This window comes from Diceros bicornis, chromosome 14 (assembly GCF_020826845.1).
Source record: "Diceros bicornis minor isolate mBicDic1 chromosome 14, mDicBic1.mat.cur, whole genome shotgun sequence".
Lineage (NCBI taxonomy): Eukaryota > Metazoa > Chordata > Mammalia > Perissodactyla > Rhinocerotidae > Diceros > Diceros bicornis.
Window position 1 is genome coordinate 69,139,132 of NC_080753.1, and position 23,529 is coordinate 69,162,660.

The following is a 23,529-nucleotide window of genomic DNA, read 5'->3' on the forward strand; positions in this document are numbered from 1 at the left end:
CTTCCAGCTAGTAAGGATCACATAATTCCTAACAAAGTTTTGACACAGATTCCCAATTCGGGCATTCAGAACATATAGCACGTTGCTGTAAGCAAGCACATTCTCATTCAAAGTTGCAAGTTACTATGTAGGAACAAGTTTGTATAGGTATTTCAAAGATGCCCAGAACTGAGCTAAACTTGGTATGTGTCCAACTCCTAGAAATAACTTCATGCCCCATCTCCCTTACTTCCAGCTAGTAAGGATCACATAATTCCTAACAAAGTTTTGACGCAGATTCCCAATTCGGGCATTCAGAACATATAGCACGTTGCTGTAAGCAAGCAGATTCCCATTCAAAGATGTAAGTTACTATGTAGGAACAAGTTTGTATAGGTATTTCAAAGATGCCCAGAACTGAGCTAAACTTGGTATGTGTCCAACTCCTAGAAATAACTTCATGCCCCATCTCCCTTACTTCCAGCTAGTAAGGATCACATAATTCCTAACAAAGATTTGACACAGATTGCCAATTCGGGCATTCAGAACACATAGCACGTTGCTGTAAGCAAGCACATTCTCATTCAAAGATGCAAGTTACTAGGTAGGAACAAGTTTGTATAGGTATTTCAAAGATGCCCAGAACTGAGCTAAACTTGGTATGTGTCCAACTCCTAGAAATAAATTCATGCCCCATCTCCCTTACTTCCAGCTAGTAAGGATCACATAATTCCTAACAAAGTTTTGACACAGATTCCCAATTCGGGCATTCAGAACATATAGCACGTTGCTGTAAGCAAGCACATTCTCATTCAAAGATGCAAGTTACTATGTAGGAACAAGTTTGTATAGGTATTTCAAAGATGCCCAGAACTGAGCTAAACTTGGTATGTGTCCAACTCCTAGAAATAACTTCATGCCCCATCTCCCTTACTTCCAGCTAGTAAGGATCACATAATTCCTAACAAAGTTTTGACACAGATTCCCAATTCGGGCATTCAGAACATATAGCACGTTGCTGTAAGCAAGCACATTCTCATTCAAAGTTGCAAGTTACTATGTAGGAACAAGTTTGTATAGGTATTTCAAAGATGCCCAGAACTGAGCTAAACTTGGTATGTGTCCAACTCCTAGAAATAACTTCATGCCCCATCTCCCTTACTTCCAGCTAGTAAGGATCACATAATTCCTAACAAAGTTTTGACACAGATTGCCAATTCGGGCATTCAGAACATATAGCACGTTGCTGTAAGGAAGAACATTCTCATTCAAAGATGCAAGTTACTATGTAGGAACAAGTTTGTATAGGTATTTCAAAGATGCCCAGAACTGAGCTAAACTTGGTATGTGTCCAACTCCTAGAAATAACTTCATGCCCCATCTCCCTTACTTCCAGCTAGTAAGGATCACATAATTCCTAACAAAGTTTTGACACAGATTCCCAATTCGGGCATTCAGAACATATAGCACGTTGCTGTAAGCAAGCACATTCTCATTCAAAGTTGCAAGTTACTATGTAGGAACAAGTTTGTATTGGTATTTCAAAGATGCCCAGAACTGAGCTAAACTTGGTATGTGTCCAACTCCTAGAAATAACTTCATGCCCCATCTCCCTTACTTCCAGCTAGTAAGGATCACATAATTCCTAACAAAGTTTTGACACAGATTCCCAATTCGGGCATTCAGAACATATAGCACGTTGCTGTAAGCAAGCACATTCTCATTCAAAGATGCAAGTTACTATGTAGGAACAAGTTTGTATAGGTATTTCAAAGATGCCCAGAACTGAGCTAAACTTGGTATGTGTCCAACTGCTAGAAATAACTTCATGCCCCATCTCCCTTACTTCCACCTAGTAAGGATCACATAATTCCTAACAAAGTTTTGACACAGATTCCCTATTCGGGCATTCAGAACATATAGCACGTTGCTGTAAGCAAGCACATTCTCATTCAAAGATGCAAGTTACTATGTAGGAACAAGTTTGTATAGGTATTTCAAAGATGCCCAGAACTGACCTAAACTTGGTATGTCTCCAACTCCAAGAAATAACTTCATGCCCCATCTCCCTTACTTCCAGCTAGTAAGGATCACATAATTCCTAACAAAGTTTTGACACAGATTCCCAATTCGGGCATTCAGAACATATAGCACGTTGCTGTAAGCAATCACATTTTCATTCAAAGTTGCAAGTTACTATGTAGGAACAAGTGTGTATAGGTATTTCAAAGATGCCCAGAACTGAGCTAAACTTGCTATGTGTCCAACTCCTAGAAATAACTTCATGCCCCATCTCCCTTACTTCCAGCTAGTAAGGATGACATAATTCCTAACAGTTTTGACACAGATTCCCATTTCGGGCATTCGGAACATATAGCACGTTGCTGTAAGCAAGCACATTCTCATTCAAAGATGCAAGTTACTATGTAGGAACAAGTTTGTATAGGTATTTCAAAGATGCCCAGAACTGAGCTAAACTTGGTATGTGTCCAACTCCTAGAAATAACTTCATGCCCCATCTCCCTTACTTCCAGCTAGTAAGGATCACATAATTCCTAACAAAGATTTGACACAGATTGCCAATTCGGGCATTCAGAACACATAGCACGTTGCTGTAAGCAAGCACATTCTCATTCAAAGATGCAAGTTACTAGGTAGGAACAAGTTTGTATAGGTATTTCAAAGATGCCCAGAACTGAGCTAAACTTGGTATGTGTCCAACTCCTAGAAATAACTTCATGCCCCATCTCCCTTACTTCCAGCTAGTAAGGATCACATAATTCCTAACAAAGTTTTGACACACATTCCCAATTCGGGCATTCAGAACATATAGCACGTTGCTGTAAGCAAGCACCTTCTCATTCAAAGATGCAAGTTACTATGTAGGAACAAGTTTGTATAGGTATTTCAAAGATGCCCAGAACTGAGCTAAACTTGGTATGTGTCCAACTCCTAGAAATAACTTCATGCCCCATCTCCCTTACTTCCAGCTAGTAAGGATCACATAATTCCTAACAAAGTTTTGACACAGATTCCCAATTCGGGCATTCAGAACATATAGCACGTTGCTGTAAGCAAGCACATTCTCATTCAAAGTTGCAAGTTACTATGTAGGAACAAGTTTGTATAGGTATTTCAAAGATGCCCAGAACTGAGCTAAACTTGGTATGTGTCCAACTCCTAGAAATAACTTCATGCCCCATCTCCCTTACTTCCAGCTAGTAAGGATCACATAATTCCTAACAAAGTTTTGACACAGATTGCCAATTCGGGCATTCAGAACATATAGCACGTTGCTGTAAGGAAGAACATTCTCATTCAAAGATGCAAGTTACTATGTAGGAACAAGTTTGTATAGGTATTTCAAAGATGCCCAGAACTGAGCTAAACTTGGTATGTGTCCAACTCCTAGAAATAACTTCATGCCCCATCTCCCTTACTTCCAGCTAGTAAGGATCACATAATTCCTAACAAAGTTTTGACACAGATTCCCAATTCGGGCATTCAGAACATATAGCACGTTGCTGTAAGCAAGCACATTCTCATTCAAAGTTGCAAGTTACTATGTAGGAACAAGTTTGTATTGGTATTTCAAAGATGCCCAGAACTGAGCTAAACTTGGTATGTGTCCAACTCCTAGAAATAACTTCATGCCCCATCTCCCTTACTTCCAGCTAGTAAGGATCACATAATTCCTAACAAAGTTTTGACACAGATTCCCAATTCGGGCATTCAGAACATATAGCACGTTGCTGTAAGCAAGCACATTCTCATTCAAAGTTGCAAGTTACTATGTAGGAACAAGTTTGTATAGGTGTTTCAAAGATGCCCAGAACTGAGCTAAACTTGGTATGTGTCCACCTCCTAGAAATAACTTCATGCTCCATCTCCCTTACTTCCAGCTAGTAAGGATCACATAATTCCTAACAAAGTTTTGACACAGATTCCCAATTCGGGCATTCAGAACATATAGCACGTTGCTGCAAGCAAGCACATTCTCATTCAAAGTTGCAAGTTACTATGTAGGAACAAGTTTGTATAGGTATTTCAAAGATGCCCAGAACTGAGCTAAACTTGGTATGTGTCCAACTCCTAGAAATAACTTCATGCCCCATCTCCCTTACTTCCAGCTAGTAAGGATCACATAATTCCTAACAGTTTTGGCACAGATTCCCAATTCGGGCATTCAGAACATATAGCACGTTGCTGTAAGCAAGCACATTCTCATTCAAAGATGCAAGTTACTATGTAGGAACAAGTTTGTATAGGTATTTCAAAGATGCCCAGAACTGAGCTAAACTTGGTATGTGTCCAACTCCTAGAAATAACTTCATGCCCCATCTCCCTTACTTCCAGCTAGTAAGGATCACATAATTCCTAACAAAGTTTTGACACAGATTCCCTATTCGGGCATTCAGAACATATAGCACGTTGCTGTAAGAAATCACATTCTCATTCAAAGATGCAAGTTACTATGTAGGAACAAGTTTGTATAGGTATTTCAAAGATGCCCAGAACTGAGCTAAACTTGGTATGTGTCCAACTCCTAGAAATAACTTCATGCCCCATCTCCCTTACTTCCAGCTAGTAAGGATCACATAATTCCTAACAAAGTTTTGACACAGATTCCCAATTCGGGCATTCAGAACATATAGCACGTTGCTGCAAGCAAGCACATTCTCATTCAAAGTTGCAAGTTCCTATGTAGGAACAAGTTTGTATAGGTATTTCAAAAATGCCCAGAACTGAGCTAAACTTGGTATGTGTCCAACTCCTAGAAATAACTTCATGCCCCATCTCCCTTACTTCCAGCTAGTAAGGATCACATAATTCCTAACAAAGTTTGACACAGATTCCCAATTTGGGCATTCAGAACATATAGCACGTTGCTGTAAGCAATCACATTTTCATTCAAAGTTGCAAGTTACTATGTAGGAACAAGTTTGTATAGGTATTTCAATGATGCCCAGAACTGAGCTAAACTTGGTATGTGTCCAACTCCTAGAAATAACATCATGCCCCATCTCCCTTACTTCCAGCTAGTAAGGATCACATAATTCCTAACAGTTTTGGCAAAGATTCCCAATTCGGGCATTCAGAACATATAGCTCGTTGCTGTAAGCAAGCACATTCTCATTCAAAGATGCAAGTTACTATGTAGGAACAAGTTTGTATAGGTATTTCAAAGATGCCCAGAACTGAGCTAAACTTGGTATGTGTCCAACTCCTAGAAATAACTTCATGCCCCATCTCCCTTACTTCCAGCTAGTAAGGATCACATAATTCCTAACAAAGATTTGACACAGATTGCCAATTCGAGCGCTCAGAACATATAGCACGTTGCTGTAAGCAAGCACATTCTCATTCAAAGATGCAAGTTACTATGTAGGAACAAGTTTGTATAGGTATTTCAAAGATGCCCAGAACTGAGCTAAACTTGGTATTTGTCCAACTCCTAGAAATACCTTCATGCCCCATCTCCCTTACTTCCAGCTAGTAAGGATCACATAATTCCTAACAAAGTTTTGACACAGATTCCCAATTCGGGCTTTCAGAACATATAGCACGTTGCTGTAAGCAAGCACATTTTCATTCAAAGTTGCAAGTTACTATGTAGGAACAAGTTTGTATAGGTATTTCAAAGATGCCCAGAACTGAGCTAAACTTGGTATGTGTCCAACTCCTAGAAATAACTTCATGCCCCATCTCCCTTACTTCCAGCTAGTAAGGATCACATAATTCCTAACAAAGTTTTGACACAGATTCCCAATTCGGGCATTCAGAACATATAGCACGTTGCTGTAAGCAAGCACATTCTCATTCAAAGATGCAAGTTACTATGTAGGAACAAGTTTGTATAGGTATTTCAAAGATGCCCAGAACTGAGCTAAACTTGGTATGTGTCCAACTCCTAGAAATAACTTCATGCCCCATCTCCCTTACTTCCAGCTAGTAAGGATCACATAATTCCTAACAAAGTTTTGACACAGATTCCCAATTCGGGCATTCAGAACATATAGCACGTTGCTGTAAGCAAGCACATTCTCATTCAAAGTTGCAAGTTACTATGTAGGAACAAGTTTGTATAGGTATTTCAAAGATGCCCAGAACTGAGCTAAACCTGGTATGTGTCCAACTCCTAAAAATAACTTCATGCCCCATCTGCCTTCCTTCCAGCTAGTAAGGATCTCATAATTCCTAACAAAGTTTTGACACAGATTCCCAATTCGGGCATTCAGAACATATAGCACGTTGCTGTAAGCAAGCAGATTCTCATTCAAAATGCAAGTTACTATGTAGGAACAAGTTTGTATAGGTATTTCAAAGATGCCCAGAACTGAGCTAAACTTGGTATGTGTCCAACTCCTAGAAATAACTTCATGCCCCATCTCCCTTACTTCCAGCTAGTAAGGATCACATAATTCCTAACAAAGTTTTGACACAGATTCCCTATTCGGGCATTCAGAACATATAGCACGTTGCTGCAAGAAAGCATATTCTCATTCAAAGATGCAAGTTACTATGTAGGAACAAGTTTGTATAGGTATTTCAAAGATGCCCAGAACTGACCTAAACTTGGTATGTGTCCAACTCCTAGAAATAACTTCATGCCCCATCTCCCTTACTTCCAGCTAGTAAGGATCACATAATTCCTAACAAAGTTTTGACACAGATTGCCAATTCGGGCATTCAGAACATATAGCACGTTGCTGTAAGCAAGCACATTCTCATTCAAAGATGCAAGTTACTAGGTAGGAACAAGTTTGTGTAGGTATTTCAAAGATGCCCAGAACTGAGCTAAACTTGGTATGTGTCCAACTCCTAGAAATAACTTCATGCCCCATCTCCCTTACTTCCAGCTAGTAAGGATCACATAATTCCTAACAAAGTTTTGACACAGATTCCAAAGTCGGGCATTCAGAACATATAGCACGTTGCTGCAAGCAAGCACATTCTCATTCAAAGTTGCAAGTTACTAGGTAGGAACAAGTTTGTATAGGTATTTCAAAGATGCCCAGAACTGAGCTAAACTTGGTATGTGTCCAACTCCTAGAAATAACTTCATGCCCCATCTCCCTTACTTCCAGCTAGTAAGGATCACATAATTCCTAACAAAGTTTTGACACAGATTGCCAATTCGTTCATATAGAACATATAGCACGTTGCTGTAAGCAAGCACATTCTCATTCAAAGATGCAAGTTACTATGTAGGAACAAGTTTGTATAGGTATTTCAAAGATGCCCAGAACTGAGCTAAACTTGGTATGTGTCCAACTCCTAGAAATAACTTCATGCCCCATCTCCCTTACTTCCAGCTAGTAAGGATCACATAATTCCTAACAAAGTTTTGACACAGATTCCCAATTCGGGCATTCAGAACATATAGCACGTTGCTGCAAGCAAGCACATTCTCATTCAAAGATGCAAGTTACTATGTAGGAACAAGTTTGTATAGGTATTTCAAAGATGCCCAGAACTGAGCTAAACTTGGTATGTGTCCAACTCCTAGAAATAACTTCATGCCCCATCTCCCTTACTTCCAGCTAGTAAGGATCACATAATTCCTAACAAAGTTTTGACACAGATTCCCTATTCGGGCATTCAGAACATACAGCACGTTGCTGTAAGCAAGCACATTCTCATTCAAAGATGCAAGTTACTATGTAGGAACAAGTTTGTATAGGTATTTCAAAGATGCCCAGAACTGAGCTAAACTTGGTATGTGTCCAACTCCTAGAAATAACTTCATGCCCCATCTCCCTTACTTCCAGCTAGTAAGGATCACATAATTCCTAACAAAGATTTGACACAGATTGCCAATTCGGGCATTCAGAACACATAGCACGTTGCTGTAAGCAAGCACATTCTCATTCAAAGATGCAAGTTACTATGTAGGAACAAGTTTGTATAGGTATTTCAAAGATGCCCAGAACTGAGCTAAACTTGGTATGTGTCCAACTCCTAGAAATAACTTCATGCCCCATCTCCCTTACTTAAAGCTAGTAAGGATCACATAATTCCTAACAAAGTTTTGACACAGATTCCCAATTCGGGCATTCAGAACATATAGCACGTTGCTGTAAGCAAGCACATTCTCATTCAAAGATGCAAGTTACTATGTAGGAACAAGTTTGTATAGGTATTTCAAAGATGCCCAGAACTGAGCTAAACTTGCTATGTGTCCAACTCCTAGAAATAACTTCATGCTCCATCTCCCTTACTTCCAGCTAGTAAGGATCACATAATTCCTAACAAAGTTTTGACACAGATTCCCAATTCGGGCATTCAGAACATACAGCACGTTGCTGCAAGCAAGCACATTCTCATTCAAAGATGCAAGTTACTATGTAGGAACAAGTTTGTATAGGTATTTCAAAGATGCCCAGAACTGAGCTAAACTTGGTATGTGTCCAACTCCTAAAAATAACTTCATGCCCCATCTCCCTTACTTCCAGCTAGTAAGGATCACATAATTCCTAACAGTTTTGGCACAGATTCCCAATTCGGGCATTCAGAACATATAGCACTTTGCTGTAAGCAAGCACATTCTCATTCAAAGTTGCAAGTTACTATGTAGGAACAAGTTTGTATAGGTATTTCAAAGATGCCCAGAACTGAGCTAAACTTGGTATGTGTCCAACTCCTAGAAATAACTTCATGCCCCATCTCCCTTACTTCCAGCTGGTAAGGATCACATAATTCCTAACAAAGTTTTGACACAGATTCCCAATTCGGGCATTCAGAACATACAGCACGTTGCTGTAAGCAAGCACATTCTCATTCAAAGATGCAAGTTACTAGGTAGGAACAAGTTTGTATAGGTATTTCAAAGATGCCCAGAACTGAGCTAAACTTGGTATGTGTCCAACTCCTAGAAATAACTTCATGCCCCATCTCCCTTACTTCCAGCTAGTAAGGATCACATAATTCCTAACAAAGTTTTGACACAGATTCCCTATTCGGGCATTCAGAACATACAGCACGTTGCTGTAAGCAAGCACATTCTCATTCAAAGTTGCAAGTTACTAGGTAGGAACAAGTTTGTATAGGTATTTCAAAGATGCCCAGAACTGAGCTAAACTTGGTATGTGTCCAACTCCTAGAAATAACTTCATGCCCCATCTCCCTTACTTCCAGCTAGTAAGGATCACATAATTCCTAACAAAGTTTTGACACAGATTCCCTATTCGGGCATTCAGAACATACAGCACGTTGCTGTAAGCAAGCACATTCTCATTCAAAGATGCAAGTTACTATGTAGGAACAAGTTTGTATAGGTATTTCAAAGATGCCCAGAACTGAGCTAAACTTGGTATGTGTCCAACTCCTAGAAATAACTTCATGCCCCATCTCCCTTACTTCCAGCTAGTAAGGATCACATAATTCCTAACAAAGATTTGACACAGATTGCCAATTCGGGCATTCAGAACACATAGCACGTTGCTGTAAGCAAGCACATTCTCATTCAAAGATGCAAGTTACTAGGTAGGAACAAGTTTGTATAGGTATTTCAAAGATGCCCAGAACTGAGCTAAACTTGGTATGTGTCCAACTCCTAGAAATAACTTCATGCCCCATCTCCCTTACTTCCAGCTAGTAAGGATCACATAATTCCTAACAAAGTTTTGACACAGATTCCCAATTCGGGCATTCAGAACATATAGCACGTTGCTGTAAGCAAGCACATTCTCATTCAAAGATGCAAGTTACTATGTAGGAACAAGTTTGTATAGGTATTTCAAAGATGCCCAGAACTGAGCTAAACTTGCTATGTGTCCAACTCCTAGAAATAACTTCATGCCCCATCTCCCTTACTTCCAGCTAGTAAGGATCACATAATTCCTAACAGTTTTGACACAGTTTCCCATTTCGGGCATTCGGAACATATAGCACGTTGCTGTAAGCAAGCACATTCTCATTCAAAGATGCAAGTTACTATGTAGGAACAAGTTTGTATAGGTATTTCAAAGATGCCCAGAACTGAGCTAAACTTGGTATGTGTCCAACTCCTAGAAATAACTTCATGCCCCATCTCCCTTACTTCCAGCTAGTAAGGATCACATAATACTTAACAAAGATTTGACACAGATTGCCAATTCGGGCATTCAGAACATATAGCACGTTGCTGTAAGCAAGCACATTCTCATTCAAAGATGCAAGTTACTAGGTAGGAACAAGTTTGTATAGGTATTTCAAAGATGCTCAGAACTGAGCTAAACTTGCTATGTGTCCAACTCCAAGAAATAACTTCATGCCCCATCTCCCTTACTTCCAGCTAGTAAGGATCACATAATTCCTAACAGAGTTTTGACACAGATTCCCAATTCGGGCATTCAGAACATATAGCACGTTGCTGTAAGCAAGCACATTCTCATTCAAAGTTGCAAGTTACTATGTAGGAACAAGTTTGTATAGGTATTTCAAAGATGCCCAGAACTGAGCTAAACTTGGTATGTGTCCACCTCCTAGAAATAACTTCATGCCCCATCTCCCTTACTTCCAGCTAGTAAGGATCACATAATTCCTAACAAAGTTTTGACACAGATTCCCAATTCGGGCATTCAGAACATATAGCACGTTGCTGCAAGCAAGCACATTCTCATTCAAAGTTGCAAGTTACTATGTAGGAACAAGTTTGTATAGGTATTTCAAAGATGCCCAGAACTGAGCTAAACTTGGTATGTGTCCACCTCCTAGAAATAACTTCATGCCCCATCTCCCTTACTTCCAGCTAGTAAGGATCACATAATTCCTAACAGTTTTGGCACAGATTCCCAATTCGGGCATTCAGAACATATAGCACGTTGCTGTAACCAAGCACATTCTCATTCAAAGATGCAAGTTACTATGTAGGAACAAGTTTGTATAGGTATTTCAAAGATGCCCAGAACTGAGCTAAACTTGGTATGTGTCCAACTCCTAGAAATAACTTCATGCCCCATCTCCCTTACTTCCAGCTAGTAAGGATCACATAATTCCTAACAAAGTTTTGACACAGATTCCCTATTCGGGCATTCAGAACATACAGCACGTTGCTGTAAGCAAGCACATTCTCATTCAAAGATGCAAGTTACTATGTAGGAACAAGTTTGTATAGGTATTTCAAAGATGCCCAGAACTGAGCTAAACTTGGTATGTGTCCAACTCCTAGAAATAACTTCATGCCCCATCTCCCTTACTTCCAGCTAGTAAGGATCACATAATTCCTAACAAAGATTTGACACAGATTGCCAATTCGGGCATTCAGAACACATAGCACGTTGCTGTAAGCAAGCACATTCTCATTCAAAGATGCAAGTTACTAGGTAGGAACAAGTTTGTATAGGTATTTCAAAGATGCCCAGAACTGAGCTAAACTTGGTATGTGTCCAACTCCTAGAAATAACTTCATGCCCCATCTCCCTTACTTCCAGCTAGTAAGGATCACATAATTCCTAACAAAGTTTTGACACAGATTAACAATTCGGGCATTCAGAACATATAGCACGTTGCTGTAAGGAAGAACATTCTCATTCAAAGATGCAAGTTACTATGTAGGAACAAGTTTGTATAGGTATTTCAAAGATGCCCAGAACTGAGCTAAACTTGGGATGTGTCCAACTCCTAGAAATAACTTCATGCCCCATCTCCCTTACTTCCAGCTAGTAAGGATCACATAATTCCTAACAAAGTTTTGACACAGATTCCCAATTCGGGCATTCAGAACATACAGCACGTTGCTGTAAGCAAGCACATTCTCATTCAAAGTTGCAAGTTACTATGTAGGAACAAGTTTGTATTGGTATTTCAAAGATGCCCAGAACTGAGCTAAACTTGGTATGTGTCCAACTCCTAGAAATAACTTCATGCCCCATCTCCCTTACTTCCAGCTAGTAAGGATCACATCATTCCTAACAAAGTTTTGACACAGATTCCCAATTCGGGCATTCAGAACATATAGCACGTTGCTGTAAGCAAGCACATTCTCATTCAAAGATGCAAGTTACTATGTAGGAACAAGTTTGTATAGGTATTTCAAAGATGCCCAGAACTGAGCTAAACTTGGTATGTGTCCAACTGCTAGAAATAACTTCATGCCCCATCTCCCTTACTTCCACCTAGTAAGGATCACATAATTCCTAACAAAGTTTTGACACAGATTCCCAATTCGGGCATTCAGAACATATAGCACGTTGCTGTGAGCAAGCACATTCTCATTCAAAGATGCAAGTTACTATGTAGGAACAAGTTTGTATAGGTATTTCAAAGATGCCCAGAACTGAGCTAAACTTGGTATGTGTCCAACTCCTAGAAATAACTTCATGCCCCATCTCCCTTACTTCCAGCTAGTAAGAATCACATAATTCCTAACAAAGTTTTGACACAGATTCCCTATTCGGGCATTCAGAACATATAGCACGTTGCTGTGAGCAAGCACATTTTCATTCAAAGGTGCAAGTTACTATGTAGGAACAAGTTTGTATAGGTATTTCAAAGATGCCCAGAACTGAGCTAAACTTGGTATGTGTCCAACTCCTAGAAATAACTTCATGCCCCATCTCCCTTACTTCCAGCTAGTAAGGATCACATAATTCCTAACAAAGTTTTGACACAGATTCCCAATTCGGGCATTCAGAACATATAGCACGTTGCTGTAAGCAATCACATTTTCATTCAAAGTTGCAAGTTACTATGTAGGAACAAGTTTGTATAGGTATTTCAAAGATGCCCAGAACTGAGCTAAACTTGCTATGTGTCCAACTCCTAGAAATAACTTCATGCCCCATCTCCCTTACTTCCAGCTAGTAAGGATCACATAATTCCTAACAGTTTTGACACAGTTTCCCATTTCGGGCATTCGGAACATATAGCACGTTGCTGTAAGCAAGCACATTCTCATTCAAAGATGCAAGTTACTATGTAGGAACAAGTTTGTATAGGTATTTCAAAGATGCCCAGAACTGAGCTAAACTTGGTATGTGTCCAACTCCTAGAAATAACTTCATGCCCCATCTCCCTTACTTCCAGCTAGTAAGGATCACATAATACTTAACAAAGATTTGACACAGATTGCCAATTCGGGCATTCAGAACATATAGCACGTTGCTGTAAGCAAGCACATTCTCATTCAAAGATGCAAGTTACTAGGTAGGAACAAGTTTGTATAGGTATTTCAAAGATGCTCAGAACTGAGCTAAACTTGCTATGTGTCCAACTCCAAGAAATAACTTCATGCCCCATCTCCCTTACTTCCAGCTAGTAAGGATCACATAATTCCTAACAGAGTTTTGACACAGATTCCCAATTCGGGCATTCAGAACATATAGCACGTTGCTGTAAGCAAGCACATTCTCATTCAAAGTTGCAAGTTACTATGTAGGAACAAGTTTGTATAGGTATTTCAAAGATGCCCAGAACTGAGCTAAACTTGGTATGTGTCCACCTCCTAGAAATAACTTCATGCCCCATCTCCCTTACTTCCAGCTAGTAAGGATCACATAATTCCTAACAAAGTTTTGACACAGATTCCCAATTCGGGCATTCAGAACATATAGCACGTTGCTGCAAGCAAGCACATTCTCATTCAAAGTTGCAAGTTACTATGTAGGAACAAGTTTGTATAGGTATTTCAAAGATGCCCAGAACTGAGCTAAACTTGGTATGTGTCCAACTCCTAGAAATAACTTCATGCCCCATCTCCCTTACTTCCAGCTAGTAAGGATCACATAATTCCTAACAAAGATTTGACACAGATTGCCAATTCGGGCATTCAGAACACATAGCACGTTGCTGTAAGCAAGCACATTCTCATTCAAAGATGCAAGTTACTAGGTAGGAACAAGTTTGTATAGGTATTTCAAAGATGCCCAGAACTGAGCTAAACTTGGTATGTGTCCAACTCCTAGAAATAACTTCATGCCCCATCTCCCTTACTTCCAGCTAGTAAGGATCACATAATTCCTAACAAAGTTTTGACACAGATTCCCAATTCGGGCATTCAGAACATATAGCACGTTGCTGTAAGCAAGCACATTCTCATTCAAAGATGCAAGTTACTATGTAGGAACAAGTTTGTATAGGTATTTCAAAGATGCCCAGAACTGAGCTAAACTTGCTATGTGTCCAACTCCTAGAAATAACTTCATGCTCCATCTCCCTTACTTCCAGCTAGTAAGGATCACATAATTCCTAACAAAGTTTTGACACAGATTCCCAATTCGGGCATTCAGAACATATAGCACGTTGCTGTAAGCAAGCACATTCTCATTCAAAGTTGCAAGTTACTATGTAGGAACAAGTTTGTATAGGTATTTCAAAGATGCCCAGAACTGAGCTAAACTTGGTATGTGTCCAACTCCTAGAAATAACTTCATGCCCCATCTCCCTTACTTCCAGCTAGTAAGGATCACATAATTCCTAACAAAGTTTTGACACAGATTAACAATTCGGGCATTCAGAACATATAGCACGTTGCTGTAAGGAAGAACATTCTCATTCAAAGATGCAAGTTACTATGTAGGAACAAGTTTGTATAGGTATTTCAAAGATGCCCAGAACTGAGCTAAACTTGGTATGTGTCCAACTCCTAGAAATAACTTCATGCCCCATCTCCCTTACTTCCAGCTAGTAAGGATCACATAATTCCTAACAAAGTTTTGACACAGATTCCCAATTCGGGCATTCAGAACATACAGCACGTTGCTGTAAGCAAGCACATTCTCATTCAAAGTTGCAAGTTACTATGTAGGAACAAGTTTGTATTGGTATTTCAAAGATGCCCAGAACTGAGCTAAACTTGGTATGTGTCCAACTCCTAGAAATAACTTCATGCCCCATCTCCCTTACTTCCAGCTAGTAAGGATCACATCATTCCTAACAAAGTTTTGACACAGATTCCCAATTCGGGCATTCAGAACATATAGCACGTTGCTGTAAGCAAGCACATTCTCATTCAAAGATGCAAGTTACTATGTAGGAACAAGTTTGTATAGGTATTTCAAAGATGCCCAGAACTGAGCTAAACTTGGTATGTGTCCAACTGCTAGAAATAACTTCATGCCCCATCTCCCTTACTTCCACCTAGTAAGGATCACATAATTCCTAACAAAGTTTTGACACAGATTCCCAATTCGGGCATTCAGAACATATAGCACGTTGCTGTAAGCAAGCACATTCTCATTCAAAGATGCAAGTTACTATGTAGGAACAAGTTTGTATAGGTATTTCAAAGATGCCCAGAACTGAGCTAAACTTGGTATGTCTCCAACTCCAAGAAATAACTTCATGCCCCATCTCCCTTACTTCCAGCTAGTAAGGATCACATAATTCCTAACAAAGTTTTGACACAGATTCCCTATTCGGGCATTCAGAACATATAGCACGTTGCTGTGAGCAAGCACATTTTCATTCAAAGGTGCAAGTTACTATGTAGGAACAAGTTTGTATAGGTATTTCAAAGATGCCCAGAACTGAGCTAAACTTGGTATGTGTCCAACTCCTAGAAATAACTTCATGCCCCATCTCCCTTACTTCCAGCTAGTAAGGATCACATAATTCCTAACAAAGTTTTGACACAGATTCCCAATTCGGGCATTCAGAACATATAGCACGTTGCTGTAAGCAATCACATTTTCATTCAAAGTTGCAAGTTACTATGTAGGAACAAGTTTGTATAGGTATTTCAAAGATGCCCAGAACTGAGCTAAACTTGCTATGTGTCCAACTCCTAGAAATAACTTCATGCCCCATCTCCCTTACTTCCAGCTAGTAAGGATCACATAATTCCTAACAGTTTTGACACAGTTTCCCATTTCGGGCATTCGGAACATATAGCACGTTGCTGTAAGCAAGCACATTCTCATTCAAAGATGCAAGTTACCATGTAGGAACAAGTTTGTATAGGTATTTCAAAGATGCCCAGAACTGAGCTAAACTTGGTATGTGTCCAACTCCTAGAAATAACTTCATGCCCCATCTCCCTTACTTCCAGCTAGTAAGGATCACATAATACTTAACAAAGATTTGACACAGATTGCCAATTCGGGCATTCAGAACATATAGCACGTTGCTGTAAGCAAGCACATTCTCATTCAAAGATGCAAGTTACTAGGTAGGAACAAGTTTGTATAGGTATTTCAAAGATGCTCAGAACTGAGCTAAACTTGCTATGTGTCCAACTCCAAGAAATAACTTCATGCCCCATCTCCCTTACTTCCAGCTAGTAAGGATCACATAATTCCTAACAGAGTTTTGACACAGATTCCCAATTCGGGCATTCAGAACATATAGCACGTTGCTGTAAGCAAGCACATTCTCATTCAAAGTTGCAAGTTACTATGTAGGAACAAGTTTGTATAGGTATTTCAAAGATGCCCAGAACTGAGCTAAACTTGGTATGTGTCCACCTCCTAGAAATAACTTCATGCCCCATCTCCCTTACTTCCAGCTAGTAAGGATCACATAATTCCTAACAAAGTTTTGACACAGATTCCCAATTCGGGCATTCAGAACATATAGCACGTTGCTGCAAGCAAGCACATTCTCATTCAAAGTTGCAAGTTACTATGTAGGAACAAGTTTGTATAGGTATTTCAAAGATGCCCAGAACTGAGCTAAACTTGGTATGTGTCCACCTCCTAGAAATAACTTCATGCCCCATCTCCCTTACTTCCAGCTAGTAAGGATCACATAATTCCTAACAGTTTTGGCACAGATTCCCAATTCGGGCATTCAGAACATATAGCACGTTGCTGTAACCAAGCACATTCTCATTCAAAGATGCAAGTTACTATGTAGGAACAAGTTTGTATAGGTATTTCAAAGATGCCCAGAACTGAGCTAAACTTGGTATGTGTCCAACTCCTAGAAATAACTTCATGCCCCATCTCCCTTACTTCCAGCTAGTAAGGATCACATAATTCCTAACAAAGTTTTGACACAGATTCCCTATTCGGGCATTCAGAACATACAGCACGTTGCTGTAAGCAAGCACATTCTCATTCAAAGATGCAAGTTACTATGTAGGAACAAGTTTGTATAGGTATTTCAAAGATGCCCAGAACTGAGCTAAACTTGGTATGTGTCCAACTCCTAGAAATAACTTCATGCCCCATCTCCCTTACTTCCAGCTAGTAAGGATCACATAATTCCTAACAAAGATTTGACACAGATTGCCAATTCGGGCATTCAGAACACATAGCACGTTGCTGTAAGCAAGCACATTCTCATTCAAAGATGCAAGTTACTAGGTACGAACAAGTTTGTATAGGTATTTCAAAGATGCCCAGAACTGAGCTAAACTTGGTATGTGTCCAACTCCTAGAAATAACTTCATGCCCCATCTCCCTTACTTCCAGCTAGTAAGGATCACATAATTCCTAACAAAGTTTTGACACAGATTAACAATTCGGGCATTCAGAACATATAGCACGTTGCTGTAAGGAAGAACATTCTCATTCAAAGATGCAAGTTACTATGTAGGAACAAGTTTGTATAGGTATTTCAAAGATGCCCAGAACTGAGCTAAACTTGGGATGTGTCCAACTCCTAGAAATAACTTCATGCCCCATCTCCCTTACTTCCAGCTAGTAAGGATCACATAATTCCTAACAAAGTTTTGACACAGATTCCCAATTCGGGCATTCAGAACATACAGCACGTTGCTGTAAGCAAGCACATTCTCATTCAAAGTTGCAAGTTACTATGTAGGAACAAGTTTGTATTGGTATTTCAAAGATGCCCAGAACTGAGCTAAACTTGGTATGTGTCCAACTCCTAGAAATAACTTCATGCCCCATCTCCCTTACTTCCAGCTAGTAAGGATCACATCATTCCTAACAAAGTTTTGACACAGATTCCCAATTCGGGCATTCAGAACATATAGCACGTTGCTGTAAGCAAGCACATTCTCATTCAAAGATGCAAGTTACTATGTAGGAACAAGTTTGTATAGGTATTTCAAAGATGCCCAGAACTGAGCTAAACTTGGTATGTGTCCAACTGCTAGAAATAACTTCATGCCCCATCTCCCTTACTTCCACCTAGTAAGGATCACATAATTCCTAACAAAGTTTTGACACAGATTCCCAATTCGGGCATTCAGAACATATAGCACGTTGCTGTGAGCAAGCACATTCTCATTCAAAGATGCAAGTTACTATGTAGGAACAAGTTTGTATAGGTATTTCAAAGATGCCCAGAACTGAGCTAAACTTGGTATGTGTCCAACTCCTAGAAATAACTTCATGCCCCATCTCCCTTACTTCCAGCTAGTAAGGATCACATAATTCCTAACAAAGTTTTGACACAGATTCCCTATTCGGGCATTCAGAACATATAGCACGTTGCTGTGAGCAAGCACATTTTCATTCAAAGGTGCAAGTTACTATGTAGGAACAAGTTTGTATAGGTATTTCAAAGATGCCCAGAACTGAGCTAAACTTGGTATGTGTCCAACTCCTAGAAATAACTTCATGCCCCATCTCCCTTACTTCCAGCTAGTAAGGATCACATAATTCCTAACAAAGTTTTGACACAGATTCCCAATTCGGGCATTCAGAACATATAGCACGTTGCTGTAAGCAATCACATTTTCATTCAAAGTTGCAAGTTACTATGTAGGAACAAGTTTGTATAGGTATTTCAAAGATGCCCAGAACTGAGCTAAACTTGCTATGTGTCCAACTCCTAGAAATAACTTCATGCCCCATCTCCCTTACTTCCAGCTAGTAAGGATCACATAATTCCTAACAGTTTTGACACAGTTTCCCATTTCGGGCATTCGGAACATATAGCACGTTGCTGTAAGCAAGCACATTCTCATTCAAAGATGCAAGTTACTATGTAGGAACAAGTTTGTATAGGTATTTCAAAGATGCCCAGAACTGAGCTAAACTTGGTATGTGTCCAACTCCTAGAAATAACTTCATGCCCCATCTCCCTTACTTCCAGCTAGTAAGGATCACATAATACTTAACAAAGATTTGACACAGATTGCCAATTCGGGCATTCAGAACATATAGCACGTTGCTGTAAGCAAGCACATTCTCATTCAAAGATGCAAGTTACTAGGTAGGAACAAGTTTGTATAGGTATTTCAAAGATGCTCAGAACTGAGCTAAACTTGCTATGTGTCCAACTCCAAGAAATAACTTCATGCCCCATCTCCCTTACTTCCAGCTAGTAAGGATCACATAATTCCTAACAGAGTTTTGACACAGATTCCCAATTCGGGCATTCAGAACATATAGCACGTTGCTGTAAGCAAGCACATTCTCATTCAAAGTTGCAAGTTACTATGTAGGAACAAGTTTGTATAGGTATTTCAAAGATGCCCAGAACTGAGCTAAACTTGGTATGTGTCCACCTCCTAGAAATAACTTCATGCCCCATCTCCCTTACTTCCAGCTAGTAAGGATCACATAATTCCTAACAAAGTTTTGACACAGATTCCCAATTCGGGCATTCAGAACATATAGCACGTTGCTGCAAGCAAGCACATTCTCATTCAAAGTTGCAAGTTACTATGTAGGAACAAGTTTGTATAGGTATTTCAAAGATGCCCAGAACTGAGCTAAACTTGGTATGTGTCCAACTCCTAGAAATAACTTCATGCCCCATCTCCCTTACTTCCAGCTAGTAAGGATCACATAATTCCTAACAAAGATTTGACACAGATTGCCAATTTTGGCATTCAGAACACATAGCACGTTGCTGTAAGCAAGCACATTCTCATTCAAAGATGCAAGTTACTAGGTAGGAACAAGTTTGTATAGGTATTTCAAAGATGCCCAGAACTGAGCTAAACTTGGTATGTGTCCAACTCCTAGAAATAACTTCATGCCCCATCTCCCTTACTTCCAGCTAGTAAGGATCACATAATTCCTAACAAAGTTTTGACACAGATTCCCAATTCGGGCATTCAGAACATATAGCACGTTGCTGTAAGCAAGCACATTCTCATTCAAAGATGCAAGTTACTATGTAGGAACAAGTTTGTATAGGTATTTCAAAGATGCCCAGAACTGAGCTAAACTTGCTATGTGTCCAACTCCTAGAAATAACTTCATGCTCCATCTCCCTTACTTCCAGCTAGTAAGGATCACATAATTCCTAACAAAGTTTTGACACAGATTCCCAATTCGGGCATTCAGAACATATAGCACGTTGCTGTAAGCAAGCACATTCTCATTCAAAGTTGCAAGTTACTATGTAGGAACAAGTTTGTATAGGTATTTCAAAGATGCCCAGAACTGAGCTAAACTTGGTATGTGTCCAACTCCTAGAAATAACTTCATGCCCCATCTCCCTTACTTCCAGCTAGTAAGGATCACATAATTCCTAACAAAGTTTTGACACAGATTAACAATTCGGGCATTCAGAACATATAGCACGTTGCTGTAAGGAAGAACATTCTCATTCAAAGATGCAAGTTACTATGTAGGAACAAGTTTGTATAGGTATTTCAAAGATGCCCAGAACTGAGCTAAACTTGGTATGTGTCCAACTCCTAGAAATAACTTCATGCCCCATCTCCCTTACTTCCAGCTAGTAAGGATCACATAATTCCTAACAAAGTTTTGACACAGATTCCCAATTCGGGCATTCAGAACATACAGCACGTTGCTGTAAGCAAGCACATTCTCATTCAAAGTTGCAAGTTACTATGTAGGAACAAGTTTGTATTGGTATTTCAAAGATGCCCAGAACTGAGCTAAACTTGGTATGTGTCCAACTCCTAGAAATAACTTCATGCCCCATCTCCCTTACTTCCAGCTAGTAAGGATCACATCATTCCTAACAAAGTTTTGACACAGATTCCCAATTCGGGCATTCAGAACATATAGCACGTTGCTGTAAGCAAGCACATTCTCATTCAAAGATGCAAGTTACTATGTAGGAACAAGTTTGTATAGGTATTTCAAAGATGCCCAGAACTGAGCTAATCTTGGTATGTGTCCAACTGCTAGAAATAACTTCATGCCCCATCTCCCTTACTTCCACCTAGTAAGGATCACATAATTCCTAACAAAGTTTTGACACAGATTCCCAATTCGGGCATTCAGAACATATAGCACGTTGCTGTAAGCAAGCACATTCTCATTCAAAGATGCAAGTTACTATGTAGGAACAAGTTTGTATAGGTATTTCAAAGATGCCCAGAACTGAGCTAAACTTGGTATGTCTCCAACTCCAAGAAATAACTTCATGCCCCATCTCCCTTACTTCCAGCTAGTAAGGATCACATAATTCCTAACAAAGTTTTGACACAGATTCCCTATTCGGGCATTCAGAACATATAGCACGTTGCTGTGAGCAAGCACATTTTCATTCAAAGGTGCAAGTTACTATGTAGGAACAAGTTTGTATAGGTATTTCAAAGATGCCCAGAACTGAGCTAAACTTGGTATGTGTCCAACTCCTAGAAATAACTTCATGCCCCATCTCCCTTACTTCCAGCTAGTAAGGATCACATAATTCCTAACAAAGTTTTGACACAGATTCCCAATTCGGGCATTCAGAACATATAGCACGTTGCTGTAAGCAATCACATTTTCATTCAAAGTTGCAAGTTACTATGTAGGAACAAGTTTGTATAGGTATTTCAAAGATGCCCAGAACTGAGCTAAACTTGCTATGTGTCCAACTCCTAGAAATAACTTCATGCCCCATCTCCCTTACTTCCAGCTAGTAAGGATCACATAATTCCTAACAGTTTTGACACAGTTTCCCATTTCGGGCATTCGGAACATATAGCACGTTGCTGTAAGCAAGCACATTCTCATTCAAAGATGCAAGTTACCATGTAGGAACAAGTTTGTATAGGTATTTCAAAGATGCCCAGAACTGAGCTAAACTTGGTATGTGTCCAACTCCTAGAAATAACTTCATGCCCCATCTCCCTTACTTCCAGCTAGTAAGGATCACATAATACTTAACAAAGATTTGACACAGATTGCCAATTCGGGCATTCAGAACATATAGCACGTTGCTGTAAGCAAGCACATTCTCATTCAAAGATGCAAGTTACTAGGTAGGAACAAGTTTGTATAGGTATTTCAAAGATGCTCAGAACTGAGCTAAACTTGCTATGTGTCCAACTCCAAGAAATAACTTCATGCCCCATCTCCCTTACTTCCAGCTAGTAAGGATCACATAATTCCTAACAGAGTTTTGACACAGATTCCCAATTCGGGCATTCAGAACATATAGCACGTTGCTGTAAGCAAGCACATTCTCATTCAAAGTTGCAAGTTACTATGTAGGAACAAGTTTGTATAGGTATTTCAAAGATGCCCAGAACTGAGCTAAACTTGGTATGTGTCCACCTCCTAGAAATAACTTCATGCCCCATCTCCCTTACTTCCAGCTAGTAAGGATCACATAATTCCTAACAAAGTTTTGACACAGATTCCCAATTCGGGCATTCAGAACATATAGCACGTTGCTGCAAGCAAGCACATTCTCATTCAAAGTTGCAAGTTACTATGTAGGAACAAGTTTGTATAGGTATTTCAAAGATGCCCAGAACTGAGCTAAACTTGGTATGTGTCCACCTCCTAGAAATAACTTCATGCCCCATCTCCCTTACTTCCAGCTAGTAAGGATCACATAATTCCTAACAGTTTTGGCACAGATTCCCAATTCGGGCATTCAGAACATATAGCACGTTGCTGTAAGCAAGCACATTCTCATTCAAAGATGCAAGTTACTATGTAGGAACAAGTTTGTATAGGTATTTCAAAGATGCCCAGAACTGAGCTAAACTTGGTATGTGTCCAACTCCTAGAAATAACTTCATGCCCCATCTCCCTTACTTCCAGCTAGTAAGGATCACATAATTCCTAACAAAGTTTTGACACAGATTCCCTATTCGGGCATTCAGAACATACAGCACGTTGCTGTAAGCAATCACATTCTCATTCAAAGATGCAAGTTACTATGTAGGAACAAGTTTGTATAGGTATTTCAAAGATGCCCAGAACTGAGCTAAACTTGGTATGTGTCCAACTCCTAGAAATAACTTCATGCCCCATCTCCCTTACTTCCAGCTAGTAAGGATCACATAATTCCTAACAAAGTTTTGACACAGATTCCCAATTCGGGCATTCAGAACATATAGCACGTTGCTGCAAGCAAGCACATTCTCATTCAAAGTTGCAAGTTACTATGTAGGAACAAGTTTGTATAGGTATTTCAAAGATGCCCAGAACTGAGCTAAACTTGGTATGTGTCCAACTCCTAGAAATAACTTCATGCCCCATCTCCCTTACTTCCAGCTAGTAAGGATCACATAATTCCTAACAAAGTTTTGACACAGATTGCCAATTCGGGCATTCAGAACATATAGCACGTTGCTGTAAGCAAGCACATTCTCATTCAAAGATGCAAGTTACTATGTAGGAACAAGTTTGTATAGGTATTTCAAAGATGCCCAGAACTGAGCTAAACTTGGTATGTGTCCAACTCCTAGAAATAACTTCATGCCCCATCTCCCTTACTTCCAGCTAGTAAGGATCACATAATTCCTAACAAAGTTTTGACACAGATTCCCAATTCGGGCATTCAGAA